Source organism: Microcebus murinus, chromosome 1, assembly GCF_040939455.1.
Source record: "Microcebus murinus isolate Inina chromosome 1, M.murinus_Inina_mat1.0, whole genome shotgun sequence".
NCBI classification, from domain to species: Eukaryota; Metazoa; Chordata; class Mammalia; order Primates; family Cheirogaleidae; genus Microcebus; species Microcebus murinus.
This window is the reverse complement of record NC_134104.1, coordinates 106,420,277-106,437,262: the sequence shown is the minus strand read 5'-3', so window position 1 is coordinate 106,437,262 and position 16,986 is coordinate 106,420,277.

The following is a 16,986-nucleotide window of genomic DNA, read 5'->3' as shown; positions in this document are numbered from 1 at the left end:
GAAATCCATACCATGCTCGTGGATCGGCAGACTCAATATCATCAAAATGTCTATACTACCCAAACTGATCTACAGATTCAATGCAATACCTATTAAAATCCCATCAGCATTCTTCACAGATATAGAAAAAATAATTTTACGCTTCGTATGGAACCAAAGAAGACCCCGAATATCAAGAGCAATTCTAGGCAACAAAAACAAAATGGGAGGCATTAATATGCCAGATATCAAACTATACTACAAAGCTGTAGTAATTAAAACAATATGGTATTGGCACAAAAACAGGAATATTGACCAGTGGAACAGATGTGAGAATCCTGATATAAAACCATCCTCATATAGCCATCTCATCTTTGACAAAGCAGACAAAAACATACGCTGGGGAAAAGAATCCCTCTTCAATAAATGGTGCTGGGAAAACTGGATAGCCACCTGTAGAAGGCTAAAACAGGACCCACACCTTTCACCTCTCACAAAAACCAACTCACGCTGGATAACAGACTTAAACCTAAGATATGAAACTATTAGAACTCTAGAGGAAAAAGTTGGAAACACTCTCCTAGACATCGGCCTGGGCAAAGAGTTTATGAAGAAGTCCCCAAAGGCAATCACAGCAGCAACAAAAATAAATAAATGGGACATGATCAAACTACAAAGCTTCTGCACAGCCAAAGAAATAGTCATGAAAGTAAACAGACAGCCTACAGAATGGGAGAAAATTTTTGCATCCTATGCATCCGATAAGGGACTGATAACTAGAATATACTTAGAACTCACGAAAATTAGGAAGAAAAAATCAAATAACCCCATTAAAAAGTGGGCAAAGGACTTGAACAGAAATTTTTCTAAAGAAGACAGAAGAATGGCCAACAAACATATGAAGAAATGCTCAACATCTCTAATCATCAGGGAAATGCAAATCAAAACCACAATGAGATATCACTTAACCCCAGTGAGAATGGCCTTTATCAAAAAATCTCCAAACAATAAATGCTGGCGTGGTTGCGGAGAGAGAGGAACACTCCTACACTGCTGGTGGGACTGCAAACTAGTTCAACCTCTGTGGAAAGCAATATGGAGATACCTTAAAGCGATACAAGTGAATCTACCATTTGATCCAGCAATCCCATTGCTGGGCATCTACCCAAATGATCCAGTGACACTCTACAAAAAAGACACCTGCACTCGAATGTTTATAGCAGCACAATTCATAATTGCAAGGCTGTGGAAACAGCCCAAGTGCCCATCAATCAAAGAATGGATTAATAAAATGTGGTATATGTATACCATGGAGTACTATTCAGCTCTAAGAAACAATGGTGATATAGCACACCTTATATTTTCCTGGTTAGAGCTGGAACCCATACTACTAAGTGAAGTATCCCAAGAATGGAAAAACAAGCACCAGATATATTCTCCAGCAAACTGGTATTAACTGAGTAGCACCTAAGTAGACACATAGGTGCTACAGTAATAGGGTATTGGGCAGGTGGGAGGGGGGAGGGGGCGGGTATATACATACATAGTGAGTGAGATGTGCACCATCTGGGGGATGGTCATGATGGAGACTCAGACTTTTGGGGGGAGGGGGGGAATGGGCATTTATTGAAACCTTAAAATCTGTACCCCCATAATATGCCAAAATAAAAAAAAAAAAAAAAAAATACTGAGCTAAATTGAATGTGCCATAAATATTTACATAATATAATTCCCAAATTAGGTCTACAAAACTTAATTATAAATGAAGATCTAATATAAGCATTCTTTGGATTTCAGTGCAGGACTTATTCCTTGATGTACACTTAAGGATAAAAGGAAAGTAATTAATAATAAATCACTCTACACTCAAGAGTCATAAATCTATTTGCACTTTAAAATCTTCATTGTTATATAAAAATTATAATCTTAATATTTCTTTGGAAAGTGACAATATTTACATAAAATCAAAAGATTAAGTCTCCTTGGCTCACTTTACTCTCCTCGAAAATGGGAGTTACAGTTTTAATTGGAGGACAGACTAATTGAGGGATTAATTCCTGTTTGTCTAGGCCTTTGAAGATTAATTGTTACCCAACTATAATATTAAGATTTATTCATCACTCTGAAGATCAAAGTCTACCATAAATACAAATCTCCATAATCAATCTTTCATTTATGTATGGGATCAGATTAATTCTATTAACAAAAATTAAAATAAAAGGTTCCAATAACCCCCCCAAAACACAAAAGCAGTTAAAACCAATAATTGTGACAAATATAGTGCTATTATCTTAGTCCATTTCTTGTTGCTTATAGCAGAATACTTGAAACTGAGTAATTTATAAAGAAAAGGAATTTATTTCTTTCAGTTATGGAAGATGAGAAGTCAAGTTCAAGGAGCCACATCTGGTGAATGTTTTCTTGCTGGTGGTGACTCTCTGCAGAGTCCCAAGGCAGCACAGGACATCACATGGTGAGTGGGCTGAGCATGCTAGCTCAGGTCTCTTTTCCTCTTCTAAAAGCCACCAGTTTCACTTCCATAATAACTCATTAATCCATTAATCCATGAAGGGATTAATCTAGTCATGAAGGCAGAGCCCTCATAAAGGCCCCACCTCTCAATACTACAACATTTGGGATTAAGTTTCAACAAGCATTTTGGAGGAAACAAACATTCAAACCATAGCAGTTATGTTCCTTAATGAGTCATTTTATCTACAGATATTAATATTATAAAGGTTACAGAATATGCCAAAATCTATTGGATTTGCTGCCTTTTTATTTTACACTTACATAATACTGTGTCATTTTGTTAACTCTTTCATAAATACAGATTGGTGCTTAGTCTGAACACAATTTCTGGAAGCTTTTAAAGCTTATATTAATTAATAAAACCTTCCTTTTAAATTAAATTTTATATTACTTTAATTGCTTAGAATTAATTTGGAGATATTGGAGGAAAATATATACATATATGCTGGAAGTCCTAAAAATAATCTCTAATTATTCCTCCTACATAGCATTTTTGTGGTCTACCATGACTATGAATAAAATTCCAAATTGAGTTATGGATTATGATGTGCTCTTACAAAGGTGCCAATAAATTTATTAAAGAAACAGGCCAACACTATGTAAAGTATCCATGGGATACCTCTTATTCCACCTTAGATGTTCATAGTACTATGTGAACTAAATGACAGATTATTTTATCTAACACCAAACTGAACTCTTGGCTCCTTTCAGTGGAACTTCATATGATATTTGAATATATTTGCTGTCTCCCAGACCAATCATACAAATGTTTATTGACTATCTTTCATAATCCCAACTCACTGCTAGATGTTGGACAGGATATAAGAGAATTTTAATAATACCACCCTATTCCAGAAAGGATTCAAATTGTTTTACAAAGATAATTTTTTATAAAAAGCTAGCATGAATTAAAAATACATTTAAAAAAAGAATAATTAACAAGGGTTGGGATACAAGATATTACACAGTCAAGTGCAAAAATGTAAACTTCCTCCCCAGCCTCACTCCATACACTCATTCCCTTATTCACTTACTCCAGTCATGCCAGCTTTCTTTCTAATCTGTGAACTTGCCAGCTCTTGGAACTTGCTCTTTCCTCTGCTACGTTCCTCCCACGTGGAGTGCTGATTATCTCACCTACAACAGCATCCTACATTTATTCTATTTATTGCCCTCCTTTAATGTCTTCAAAGCATTTAACACTTTGGGAAATTATCACTTATTTCATAGTGCATGTGTTCATTTTCTGCCAAACTTATTAGAATGACAAAGAGTCCCCTTTTTTCGCTTCTGCATCCCTAAGTGACAGTATGAAGTCTGGCACATGGTAAGTGCTTAATAAATATTTGTTGAATAAATACATTTAATATAGAAATGTGTTTTTGCTATCATGTCACTTCGCTCTTCAACGGCCTTTCATAACACCTCCACAATATAGTTCTGTTTCATCCTCCTTGTATACCTTTTGCCCTACCTCTATTTTTGCCATCATGTGTCATGTCTGGTCAACAGTATCTTTCTCTGACAATTCCCCAAACACATCATATATTTTCCTATGACATGACTTTTGCTATCATTGTTTCCTCTTTTAATCCCTACCCATTAACATCGCATCCATTCTTCCTGGAAGGATGACCATATGACTTTCGTAGGCCCTAGTCACTTTATCTTTGGGGGCCTTCTTACCCATAAAAATATTAAAAATTATATTTCTTGATTGTGTTGATATAAATACAAATATAATCTTGGTTTGATTTGTTATTATATATCCATTATTATTGTCATTTTTTTCCGATTTTGAAAGAAATTAAAATTAAAGCATTTTTGTGGGCCCCTAAAGGTATTTTGGATCCTAGGCACTATGTCTACTGTGCATATTAAATTTCCTCTTCTTCCAAGGACAATTGAAATGTCACCTCATCCTGAAAAGCTCCTCTGACCCCACCTCCAAAACACACACATACACACAATGCCTCTTTTCTCCTCTTCATTTTCATAGCACTTTCTATGGGCCCCACTAAATTTAGTAATAGGGTAGAAGCAAAGACTGTCTAATACTCTAATTCATCTTTCTACTCCTCAAAGCTTCCATCATTTTCTAATTAACAATAAATATATTTTCATTTGATATTGAATTCTTGTACTACTAATATGGATTCTAATAGTTAAGGAAGTTTCAAGAAGGATAAATGACTTTAGATGACCCTAGAGACATTGATGATTCATGTCATAGGATATGAATCATTGACTCTATATAGTAGAAACATTTTATTGATCACACCTGATAGAATAATAGGTGATGAAATTAGGTAGGTAAATTGGAACCAGATTACAAAGAACCTTGAATTTCAAGCAGATAATTATGGTCTTGACACTGTAAGCCAGGGGAAGACCCTTAGGTTTTTAATCAGGAGAGAAACATGATGAGAATGGCATTTTAGAAAGATTTATCTCTGAGTTGGGCACTGAAGAGATTAAAGTGAGGAAAGTCTAGAGGCAAGGAATTAAGAAAAATTGTAGAAATAAACCAGTATGGCTAGACTATGCCAAGCTCTAGTTTTATTGTTTTCCTGGTTTTACTTTACTTTATTTAACAGTAAATACAAGGCACTCTACTTGGGGTATTTATTTTCTAAGCTATTTATAACTTTTTGAAAAATCATAATTTTTAATGTAACTTAGTATATATTTCATCAGAAACATTAAATATTTCTTCCATACGTGAAGCAATAATATCTTCTTAAACTTTCTATCTAATCAGACAATGAACAAGCAAGTTTTGAACAAATACTCTAGGTAACTTTTTTGGCTAAGACCACAGTAGATCCAAACTTAAGAACATAATAAAAGTAACTGTTCTATGTGTAGCAATTTCTAATAAAAAAAAGTCTGTTATACTACTTAATTTAATTATTGTATCAACAAATTTTTGGTATTACATCAACCCCATTTTATAGAAAATGATACTGGTAAGTTATGGAGCTAAAAAAGAAAGTAGTACATCTGACACACAGCCCATTTTCTTTCTGTTGATCTCAAGGAAGGCAAAACACATACATAAGACAGTCATATTAGAAAACAAGACAGCACATGTCACAAGGTCTAAATGCCTGCCCAAGATAAGGTCTCATAGGAACAATGAACATGAAAACATGGAAACTTTAGCTGGGCCTTGAAACTGCAGCTTGTTCAGACAACATTATCAGTAAACAGCAGCATGAATGAAAATGTGGAGCTAAGAATCATCATGTCAAACATCCAGAAAGGTCATGTAAATGATAATGCTCAATGAGAAGTTGTGTGTTGAGTCATAGAATTGAACTGGATCGGTAAGGTACGCTAAGAAAGAAAAATTGGGCATCAAGATGCCTCCACAATGTCAAATCAGAAAACTGAGTATACGACAGAGTCATCAAACAGGAAGAGGAATATGGAAAGAAAAACATACAGGAAGGAGAAGGGATAAAAAGAAAAGACGTTGACCACAGTTTTCAATATGCTTTATCCACATGCAATTCTTTTGCTTTTCTTTTATTTAAGCATATTATGGGGGTACAGATGTTTAGGTTACATATATTGCCTTTGCCCCACCTGAGTCAGAGCTTCAAGTATGTCCATCCCCAAGACGGTGTGCACCACACCCATTATGTGTGTATATGCCCATCCCCTCGTCCACACTCCCATCTGCCCCATGAATATTATTATTATATGTGCATATAAGTGTTGATCAGTTAATACCAATTTGATGGTGAGTACATGTGGTGCTTGTTTTTCTATTCTTGTGATACTTCACTTAGTAGTGAAGCTGTATCCAGAAGGTGCTAGATCAATTCACAATTGCAAAGGTCTGAAAACATCCCCAGTGCCCATCAATACATAAGTGGATTAATAAAATGTGGTATGTGTATACCATGGAGTTCTACTCAGCCACATGCAATTATTTTTCACATGAAGTTGCCCAAAAGGCAACTAGGGATGGTAAAACTCAGCTGAATTCTAAACAGAGCGACTAGAAGACCCCAGAGTAACACATTGCTAAAGAAAATGGAAGCTGGGCCATGTTGGCATCTGTCAAGGAAGCCTAAAAAAATATGGTTACATCTTCAAAAAAAGGACATTTAGAGGAAGAAAAGAATATTATGGGGAGCATAGATAGTCAAGTATATAAGAAAAAAAAAAGATTGTGGGGTTGATTAAAATTAGGATAAGGTACAACTTTGTAAAGATATAATTTTCAGGTATTATTCACCATTTACTTTGCATAGAAGAAACAGAAAGGCAAGATTTTAAATTTTTGCCATAGTAATATTTATCAATATGTAGTGATTACCCACACCACAGGAAGTTCTCTGTATGAATAGGGCTGGGGTCACTGGTCAAGCATACAATGTGCCAGAAGTAGAAATAGGCTTTTACCATGTGCTGTTGACTTTAATCCTCTCAAAACCTCTTAAGCTAGTTACTCTCATTACCCTCAAGTTGGAGAGGCAGGAAGGTAGTTCATTTACTTGTTCCCTGGATTGGATGGCCAGTGTTCACCAGATTTGCCTGACTCTGAAACAAGCATTCTTACCGACTAAAGTTTTGTAAATGTCAGTAAAATGAATGGGCTGTGGGAAGATTTGATGCTTGGAGTACAAAATGGTAATTGAATGTGTTCAAAATTATAGATCCCACTTCACCACAATGCAGTAAGGGTGGGTTCCTCACCAACTCTGATCACCATTGCTCGACAAAAAGGAATTAAAGATATTTAGTACTTATTAAAGTAATTAAACAAATTCAGCTTAATTCCACTCCTCTTTTTTCCTTCCAAACCTTTTAAAGTATGTATCTATAATGTTCAAGGCTCATGTCTCCTCTTGAATTCTTTTCATAAGCAAGTTGAAATGAGATATAAGTTGCAAACAAATAAATGTTATTTTTCTCTGAATTTCCTCAGCTTCTGGTGAAATGCTATTTGAGTATTTTGTGGTAAACTCATTCCTTTCCTAGCTTTAAGATGGTAAGCTTTTCAGTTACCATTTTAAAAAGCCAACTCATTCCTTAACTGGAACAGTCACAGAGAAGCCAAGAGCAATAACTCTTATCATTTTATTCTGAGGGAGGGAATGTATTTTATACCATCTTTGGAAACAATGTAAATCTCAGAGAGAATCAGAAGCTAGGCTATGTTTAAATGAATTAACTTCATACTGAAGAAGCCAGTATACTTTGAGCCATAAATTAGGCTGATTTAAAAGAACTTAGCAGGAGAACATTCCAAACGTGGTCATAGAACCAAAGAAGAGACTGAGATCTTTTACTTTTAAAGGCGGTTACTTTTAATAGAGCCTAATAAATTTTATTGTTTTCATTATTGGTACAGTGTACTTTGGAGCCTGGGACATGAAAGAAAACTATATGACCATTTTCAGGATGTTGTATCAATCCTTTTTTCAGAGAGCACACTAAAAATTTTTATCCCTTCCAAGTTTCTGTGAGAAAAACTGAGTATGATGTTTTCTCCTACAATAATGAAATATAAGGAAAAAATACTTTTATTTTAGAAAAAAGTAGAATAGTAACACACATATATTGATTTTAGGTGTGTATCAGAGAACTGTCTCTTATAGTTAGGCTTATTAAGGTCCATTAGTATAGATTTTCTTATTACCTCTAATTTGTCTATACAAATATAATAAAAAATCTGCCTTCATCACTCTTGCCCTGTATACTTTACATGCATTACTATATTTTCTTAATACAGATACTAGGAAACAAAAATACTGTTAACTCCATTTGCTAAAGAAACTGAAGTTTAGAGAGTTGTCATTTGCCCAAAGTCATTCAGCTTGTAAAGACCCCAGTGGGAATTGAAACCTAAGTAAACATACCTCCTCAACAGCTTGGCAAACAAAATTGCTATGTTTACTATCTTCTTTTTATTTTTTAATCAACTTTATTGAAGTATAATTTATATATGATAAACTACATCCATTTTAAATATCCAGTTCAATGAGTTTTGACAAATGGACGAACCTATGTAATCTCCATTACAAGGAAGATACAGAACATTTTCACCATCCCAGGAGTTTTCTCCTGTCCGATGGGGTAAGTACCTCATGCCTTCTTCCTTTCTGGCAACCGCCAATCTGCATCACTATCTAGATTTTTTAAATTTCATTGCATGCATGTTTTGTTTAAAATAAGGCAGTTTTACACAAAATGTCATATGTACTTTTCTTCATATTTTATGGCAGGATTTGAAATGATATGGTCCTTCTATTAATACTTGCTAATATTGCCAAATCGAACTCTTAAAGAGATGCATGACAATTAGTTTAGAGTTTAAAGGCTTAATAGCAATAAGAGGGGAGGAAAAGAGCATATAAGTTTATTTTATAAAATTTGACTGAATGAAAAATAAATCAATAAATAGTAAATTAGTTTAAATGAAACAAATAGAAATAAATTTAACATGGTCTTATGTACCCCCAAAGTGATGGTATGTGACTTGGAGGGGTGATCACTATGTCCAAATAATCTGAGACTTCTGTGTCATGGAATCACTTCTTTCTGCCAGATATGGTACTTTCTGTCTTTTCCACTCTCCTCTTGTTTCTCAGCTTCTCTGCTTCCTTTCTCTTGGGTGACACAAAATTCTCCAACCATCTTTCTTCTTGGGCCCATGAGCCACTTGTTTTGACCTGTGACCCAGGCAACACTGGAGAGAACCAAGTTACTATATAAGGCTTGACTAGCCAGCATGAAGTCTTTTTAGTCATTTATTTTCTAATCATTTTGGTATAATTAAAATAAGATAATTATTTACAAACACACAAGCTATTTTGAGATACAGAGAAATTACAACCAGTGTTCAGATATGCAAAGCACATGTAGTTTAATTTTCTGTAACTGGTCTTATTTTCCTTTGAAATCCCCACTTCTTTGAGTAGTATTAATATAAAAGGAAAAACACACTCTTTGAATATCCTGGACGATGGTATTTCATCTCTTCCCCATTAAACTGTCTCTTCTAGTTGATTCTGTCTTTGTAGGATAAGTCTTTCAGATGCTGTCTATTAATACTTCTCTATGCTTTTTGGGGAGATGATATCTGGGCATCATTTGGGTTTTGTGGCTATGTGGGGGAGTAGAGAAGGAAGGCCACAAAGTTTCAGGAAAGTGTCTCTCTAGAATAGATGTTCTATTCCATTATGATCAGATTTTCCTCCTTTTTTCACAATCTGATAGAGAACATAGGTTGGACTCTTTACTGCCTCTTCTTTTCTGCACAGCATTTTCCCTCTTCTCAGGGCGACTAAGCCTCAAAACAAAATCCACTCCACACTGGGGAAGGAGTGTTAGGATCTAATCAGACCACTGGCTCCCAAAACTCTCAGTAGAAGCTACAGAAATTTAGAAAATCCTCTTATGTTGTGGCAAAACTAAAATTTTAAGGCTGTTGTCTTACTAAGAATACAGAAATACAATTTCATAATTCAAGCTTAGTATTGATACTCTCTCTTCTCTCTCTCTCTTTCTCTTTTGTTGTCTGTAGATGTAGCAATGCTAATCTTCCTTGAAGTAGAGTTAAGCAATATAAAGAATTGTACCCAAAAACATTACCAGAAGAAAAGCATATTAATAGATATGCTTAAATGTGTTACCATTATTTTAATTATAAATATCATGGAGAAAAGAAAAAATAAGAAAATTACTTAACTGTGTTTAATTTCATTCCAGAGTGCCGTTTCTTATGATGTCAAAACTTTCTAGTCAGACATTCAGAATTTTCCATAAAATTATACATTTATCTTCCACTATTTTCTGTAAAATACATGTTCTAAACACAACACATTAATCATTGTTTCTCTAAACAGTGTTTACTTCTTTGTTTCCATGCCTTTGCTCAAACTATCCCCATGGCCTAGACTGTCCTTTCTTGATAGACATCTTTGGAAGCTTTTTACATTCATTTGGGCCCAACTCAAATTCCATCTCTGCCATGAAGCCAGGCAATGTTGTTAAGTCTCTATCTTTTACTACTTTATGTTTCTATAACATGTTTTATCTATATTATATTAATAACAATTTATCTTTTTCTGATATGTATTAGAGATACTTCTTTATCCATCTGTGTTTCACACTAAAATGAGTAGCTTCAGGGCAGAAACTGAGAAATTCACCCTGGTGTCACATGGCCTTTTGAGATTAAAATATATCATATACATAAATTTCATATACAGTTTATATAATACAAAAACTTCACAAAAGACAGAAATTCTTTTTATAAAAAATCTACTTTTATATTAACTGAGATTAAGAGTGTCCATTCAGAAGGTTTTTTTTAAAACATCTACACTTTTTGATAATAATGTATCTTCTTATACTAGTTGGAAAATTACCTGAAATTGGGATTTCAGATCTTGACATCTAAATATTGAATCAATATAAATTATTTATTATAATTTCAGAAGAGCAACTACAATGATTAAAGAGTCAAGGATAGAAGTAAAAATTTAGCACATATTAATTTGTATCTTAAAAATACAGCTCAAAGTATCTTAATATATTTAAAGAATGGGAAGGCAAGAGGAGATAATATATTTTACAAGAGCATAATTAGGAATAATTTAAAGAGTCAAAAATGATCCACTGTATTGAGTAGAAAGTAATGGCAGCAAATTTTGGTGGGATTGGTAGAATGAATATAGATTTGAATGTGTCTAATCAGAACACATCATCATTCAGAAATATGCTGACATTAATATTGGCAATAGTGATATCTAGAATGACTGAATGGGTCCAATGCCTTCCAACCTACACAGACACATGGGTAAAACATAAGGAAGGAAGACTAGAATCATAAAAAAATTTAAAGGGGAATTAAAAGTAGCTCAGATGTCATTAAAGTGTTCAGAATAAATCTCAAATAAAGAGAAAAACGCAATTTTGTTATAAAAGGCTTTTTAAAGTTGTGATGCACGCTTAACCATATCATCCATAAATATTGTCATTATCCATTACTTTACATGTCTCTCTAAAGCAGCATAAGGAAACTGTTCTGAGTCAGACCATTTAGCAAGAAATGTTCTCTCTGACAGCAGTGCCAAGGGATATCTTTTTGGTGGATATAATCAGTCACAAAGTCCTCTGTTTCCACTGTCATGCTTCATCCAATCACTAAATATTATCTGTATTTTTACTGTGTGCAAAACGTTGTTCTAATTTCAGTAGACCATAAGAATGAAGCATAGCACTTGCTCTTAAGGAACCACAATCTACTCCAGAGAATATATAGATACCTCTATTATAAGAGAAGAAGTATGTGCCATCAAAATTTCTTTCAGTTCATAGAAGAGAGATTATCAAATACTCCAGCCCAGTGCCTTGTGCACAACCAAAATTTATCAAATGAATAAATTAATAAATGAGTTTATGAATTCAGTAATTTACCTGAATTCCATATAAATCTATTTGAGATTTTCAGCCTATATCATGTTTAGGGCACAAGATTTAGAGTTAACTCTATGTTACATATATATATATATAGGCATAAAAATGTTGTCATTCAAGCTTCTATGAATAATACTATTTTTGTGATTCTTGGTCTATTACTAAATGTATGAACTTCTTGCTGTTTTATGCATTTTGATCACATGCCTCCTTAGCTTTAATTACTTAGTATTTTAAATGTCATAATTTCCTCCAAAAGATCCTCCCATCTCCTGATTGTCCTCTCATCCTTCTGGTGTCAGCTTCTCAGTGACCTTTGTGGTCTTCTCCTCTCTTTTATCTATCCTTTATAACTTTTTCTTGCCAGGTTTCTGTCCTCAGCCTCCATTCTCTCCAGTGTATGTTTTTCTCTGAGTGACAACATCCAGCCTTATGGTTTTATTGACCTAATTCTCACACTATTCCCACATCTAGTCCCTCAGCTTAGATGTATTAAGCTAAGCTGAGACTCAGACACCCAGCTCTATACTGGACACTTGGATGACATAACCCATAGGGATATCAAGCTGGACAAGTCTTATAAATTCTATCACCTAAATATTTCTAGATTCCATAACCTATACATCCTTCTCACTGCTACTTCTTTAGTGGAGTTCCTTAGTTCTCAGAAGGATTCATTCAACGTCATTTCTCTGGCTTTTCTATCTCCTGCTTGCTCTCCCACCAGCGCACAAGACATATGCTCCACACTACTGACAGATTGCTCTTTAGAAAGCTAATCTGACTTAGTTACTTCCCAACTGAAAATAGTTTAATAATACTAAATAAATTTTAAAATAATTAGCATGGCATATGTTGACATTTATGACCTACCTTCACCTTTGGCCATTCTTTTTTTTTTTTTATTCCAGCATATTGTGGGGGTACAAAAGTTTAGGTTACATGTGTTGTCTCCCCCCACACACATCCCCCCCTCACTGGAGTCAAAGCTTCAAGCGTGTTCACCCCCCAGACAGTGCGCATCATACTCATTATGTATGTATATACCCATCTCCTCCTTCCCCCTCCCATCTGCCCCCTCCCATCATGCCCGATAAATGTTATTCCTATATGTCCACTTAGGTGTTGATCAGTTAATACCAATTTTCTGGTGAGTACATGTGGTACTTGTTTTTCCATACTACAAAAACCTTTATGGCCATTCTCGTATTCTCTGTAAACCAAGCATTAGTGAACTTGCAGATTCCATAATGTCCTTTCTTCATTCCATACCATTAGAAATGTTCATCCACGATTTCATTCTCCTCCATATGGATAATATCTACTCATTCTTTACACATTTCTAAGACATCTTCAGAAAACCCTCTTTAATGATTAACATTTCCTACACATTGCACCAAACATGGTAGGCAGGTTTGATGTTATCATCAGTGTAGGTATAAGTGTTTCTCTAAGACCATTTTAAGACTTTCTTCTTACTGGGAAATCTGAATGAAAAGATAATACAGATTAAAATTATCATACCTGTCTATGTTAGCTGTTAAGAGTTACTGACCTAAAGACATAAGTTTAAATCCTGGGTCTCTCAACTATCAGTTTGGTACTCCTAGGCAAGCTTTTTTTTAACCTCTCAGTTTTCTACTTTCTAAAGTGGATACAGTTAACTGCTTCATGGGGATTTTAATGATATTAAATAAGATATTATATTTGATGTCTCATTTACACACATAGTGGAATTCATTGGGAGTTCTATAGATTTTGGCTTTTTTTTTTTTACAGTTTTACAATTTGCATGGATACTGCATCACCACCCATCTTTTTTTTTTTTTTTTGGCATATTATGGGGGTACAGATTTTAAGGTTTCAATAAATGCCCATTTCCCTCCCTCCCCCCAAAAGTCTGAGTCTCCATCATGACCATCCCCCATATGGTGCACATCTCACTCATTATGTATGTATATACCCGCTCCCCTCCCCCCTCCCACCTGCCCAATACCCTATTACTGTAGTACCTATGTGTCCACTTAGGTGCTACTCAGTTAATACTAGTTTGCTGGATAATATATCTGGTGCTTGTTTTTCCATTCTTGGGATACTTCACTTAGTAGTATGGGTTCCAGCTCTAACTAGGAAAATATAAGATGTGCTATATCACCATTGTTTCTTAGAGCTGTATAGTACTCCATGGTATACATATACCACATTTTATTAATCCATTCTTGGATTGATGGGCACTTGGGCTGTTTCCACAGCCTTGCAATTATGAATTGTGCTGCTATAAACATTCGAGTGCAGGTGTCCTTTTTGTAGAGTGTCATTGGATCATTTGGGTAGATGCCCAGCAACTGGATCAAATGGTAGATTCACTCGTATCGCTTTAAGGTATCTCCATATTGCTTTCCACAGAGGTTGAACTAGTTTGCAGTCCCAACAGCAGTGTAGGAGTGTTCCTCTCTCTCCGCAACCACGACAGCATTTATTGTTTGGAGATTTTTTGATAAAGGCCATTCTCACTGGGGTTAAGTGATATCTCATTGTGGTTTTTATTTGCATTTCCCTGATGATTAGAGATGTTGAGCATTTTTTCGTATGTTAGATGGCCATGCTTCTGTCTTCTTTAGAAAAGTTTCTGTTCAAATCCTTTGCCCACTTTTTAATGGGGTTATTAGATTTTTTCTTCCTGATTTTCATGAGTTCTAAGTATATTCTAGTTATCAGTCCCTTATCAGATGCATAGGATGCAAAAATTTTCTCCCATTCTGTAGGTTGTCTGTTTACTTTCATGACTATTTCTTTGGCTGTGCAGAAGCTTTGTAGTTTGATCATGTCCCATTTATTTATTTTTGTTGCTGCTGTGATTGCCTTTGGGGACTTCTTCATAAACTCTTTGCCCAGGCCAATGTCTAGGAGAGTGTTTCCAACTTTTTCCTCTAGAGTTCTAATAGTTTCATACCTTAGGTTTAAGTCTGTTATCCAGCATGAGTTGGTTTTTGTGAGAGGTGAAAGGTGTGGGTCCTGTTTTAGCCTTCTACAGGTGGCTATCCAGTTTTCCCAGCACCATTTATTGAAAAGGGATTCTTTTCCCCAGCGTATGTTTTTGTCTGCTTTGTCAAAGATTAGATGGCTATATGAGGATGGTTTTATATCAGGATTCTCACATCTGTTCCACTGGTCAATATTCCTATTTTTGTGCCAATACCATATTGATTTAATACTACAGCTTTGTAGTATAGTTTGATATCTGGCATATTAATGTCTCCCATTTTGTTTTTGTTGCCTAGAATTGCTCTTGATATTCGGGGTCTTCTTTGGTTCCATACAATGCGTAAAATTATTTTTTCTATATCTGTGAAGAATGCTGATGGGATTTTAATAGGTATTGCATTGAATCTGTAGATCAGTTTGGGTAGTATAGACATTTTGATGATATTGAGTCTGCCGATCCACGAGCATGGTATGGATTTCCATTTGTTTACATCCTCTGCTATTTCCTTCCTCAGTGTTTCATAGTTCTCCCTGTAGAGGTCTTTTACGTCCTTGGTTAAGTATATTCCTAGGTACTTTAATTTCTTTGTTGCTATTGTGAAGGGAATTGAGTCTTTGATTTGGTTCTCCATTAGATTGTTGTTGGCGTATATGAATGCCTCTGATTTCTGTGTATTGATTTTGTATCCTGAGACTTTACTAAATTCACTGATCAGTTCCAGGAGTTTCTTGGTTGAATCTTTGGGGTTTTCTAGATACAATATCATATCATCAGCAAACAGTGAAAGTTTGATCTCTTCTGCCCCTATTTGGATACTTTTGATTCCATTTTCCTGTCTCATTGCTATAGCCAAGACTTCCAGCACTATCTTGAACAGAAGTGGAGATAGTGGGCAGCCTTGTCTGTTTCCAGTTCTAAGTGGGAATGATTTCAATTTTTCCCCATTCAGTATGATTTTGGCTATGGGTCTGTCATATATGGCTTGTATCATTTTTAGGTATGTCCCTTCTATGCCTATTTTCTTAAGTGTTCGTATCATGAAAGGGTGTTGAATTTTGTCAAAAGTTTTTTCAGCATCTATGGAAAGAATCATGTGGTCTTTGTTTTTGCTTCTGTTTATGTGGTGAATTGCCTTTATAGATTTACGTATGTTGAACCCTCCCTGCATCCCTGGGATGAAGCCCACTTGGTCGTGGTGGATTATTTTTTTGATAAGTGTATGGATTCGGTTGGCTAAGATTTTGTTGAAAATTTTTGCATCTATATTCATTAGGGATATTGGTCTGTAGTTTTCTTTTTTTGTTGCATCCTTTCCTGGTTTTGGTATCAGAGTAATATTCGCTTCATAAAAGGTGTCGGGGAGGTTTCCGTTCTTCTCGATGTTGTGGAATAGTTTCTGCAAGATAGGTACTAGTTCTTCTTTGTAAGTGTGGTAAAATTCGGGTGTGAATCCATCTGGACCGGGATATTTCTTTTTAGGGAGATTTTTAATTGCTGTTTCTATTTCAGCTGTTGAGATTGGTCTGTTCAGGGAATCTATTTCTTCCTGGTTGAGCCTAGGGAGGCTGTGTGTTTCTAGAAATTTGTCCATTTCCTCAACATTTTCTAGTTTTTGTGCATAAAGATTTTTGTAGTATTCATAAATTGTATCTTGTATCTCTTTGGGATCAGTTGTGATATCTCCTTTTTTGTTCCTGATGGAGCTTATTAGAGATTTCTCTTTTCTGCTTTTCGTTAGCTTAGCCAATGGTGTGTCAATTTTGTTTATTTTTTCAAAGAACCAACTTTTTGTTTTATTAATCTCCCGAATAGCTTCCCTCTTTTCAATTTCATTTAGTTCTGATTTGATCTTGTTGATTTCACTTCTTCTGCTAGGTTTGGGGTTGGTCTGTTCTTCTTTTTCCAGCTCTTTGAGTCGTTTCATTAGATTGTCTATTTGTGATCTTCTTGTCTTTTAGTTATAGGCATTTATGGAGATAAACTTTCCTCTCAGAACTGCTTTAGCTGTGTCCCAGAGGAGTTGATAACTTGTCTCTCCATTGTCATTT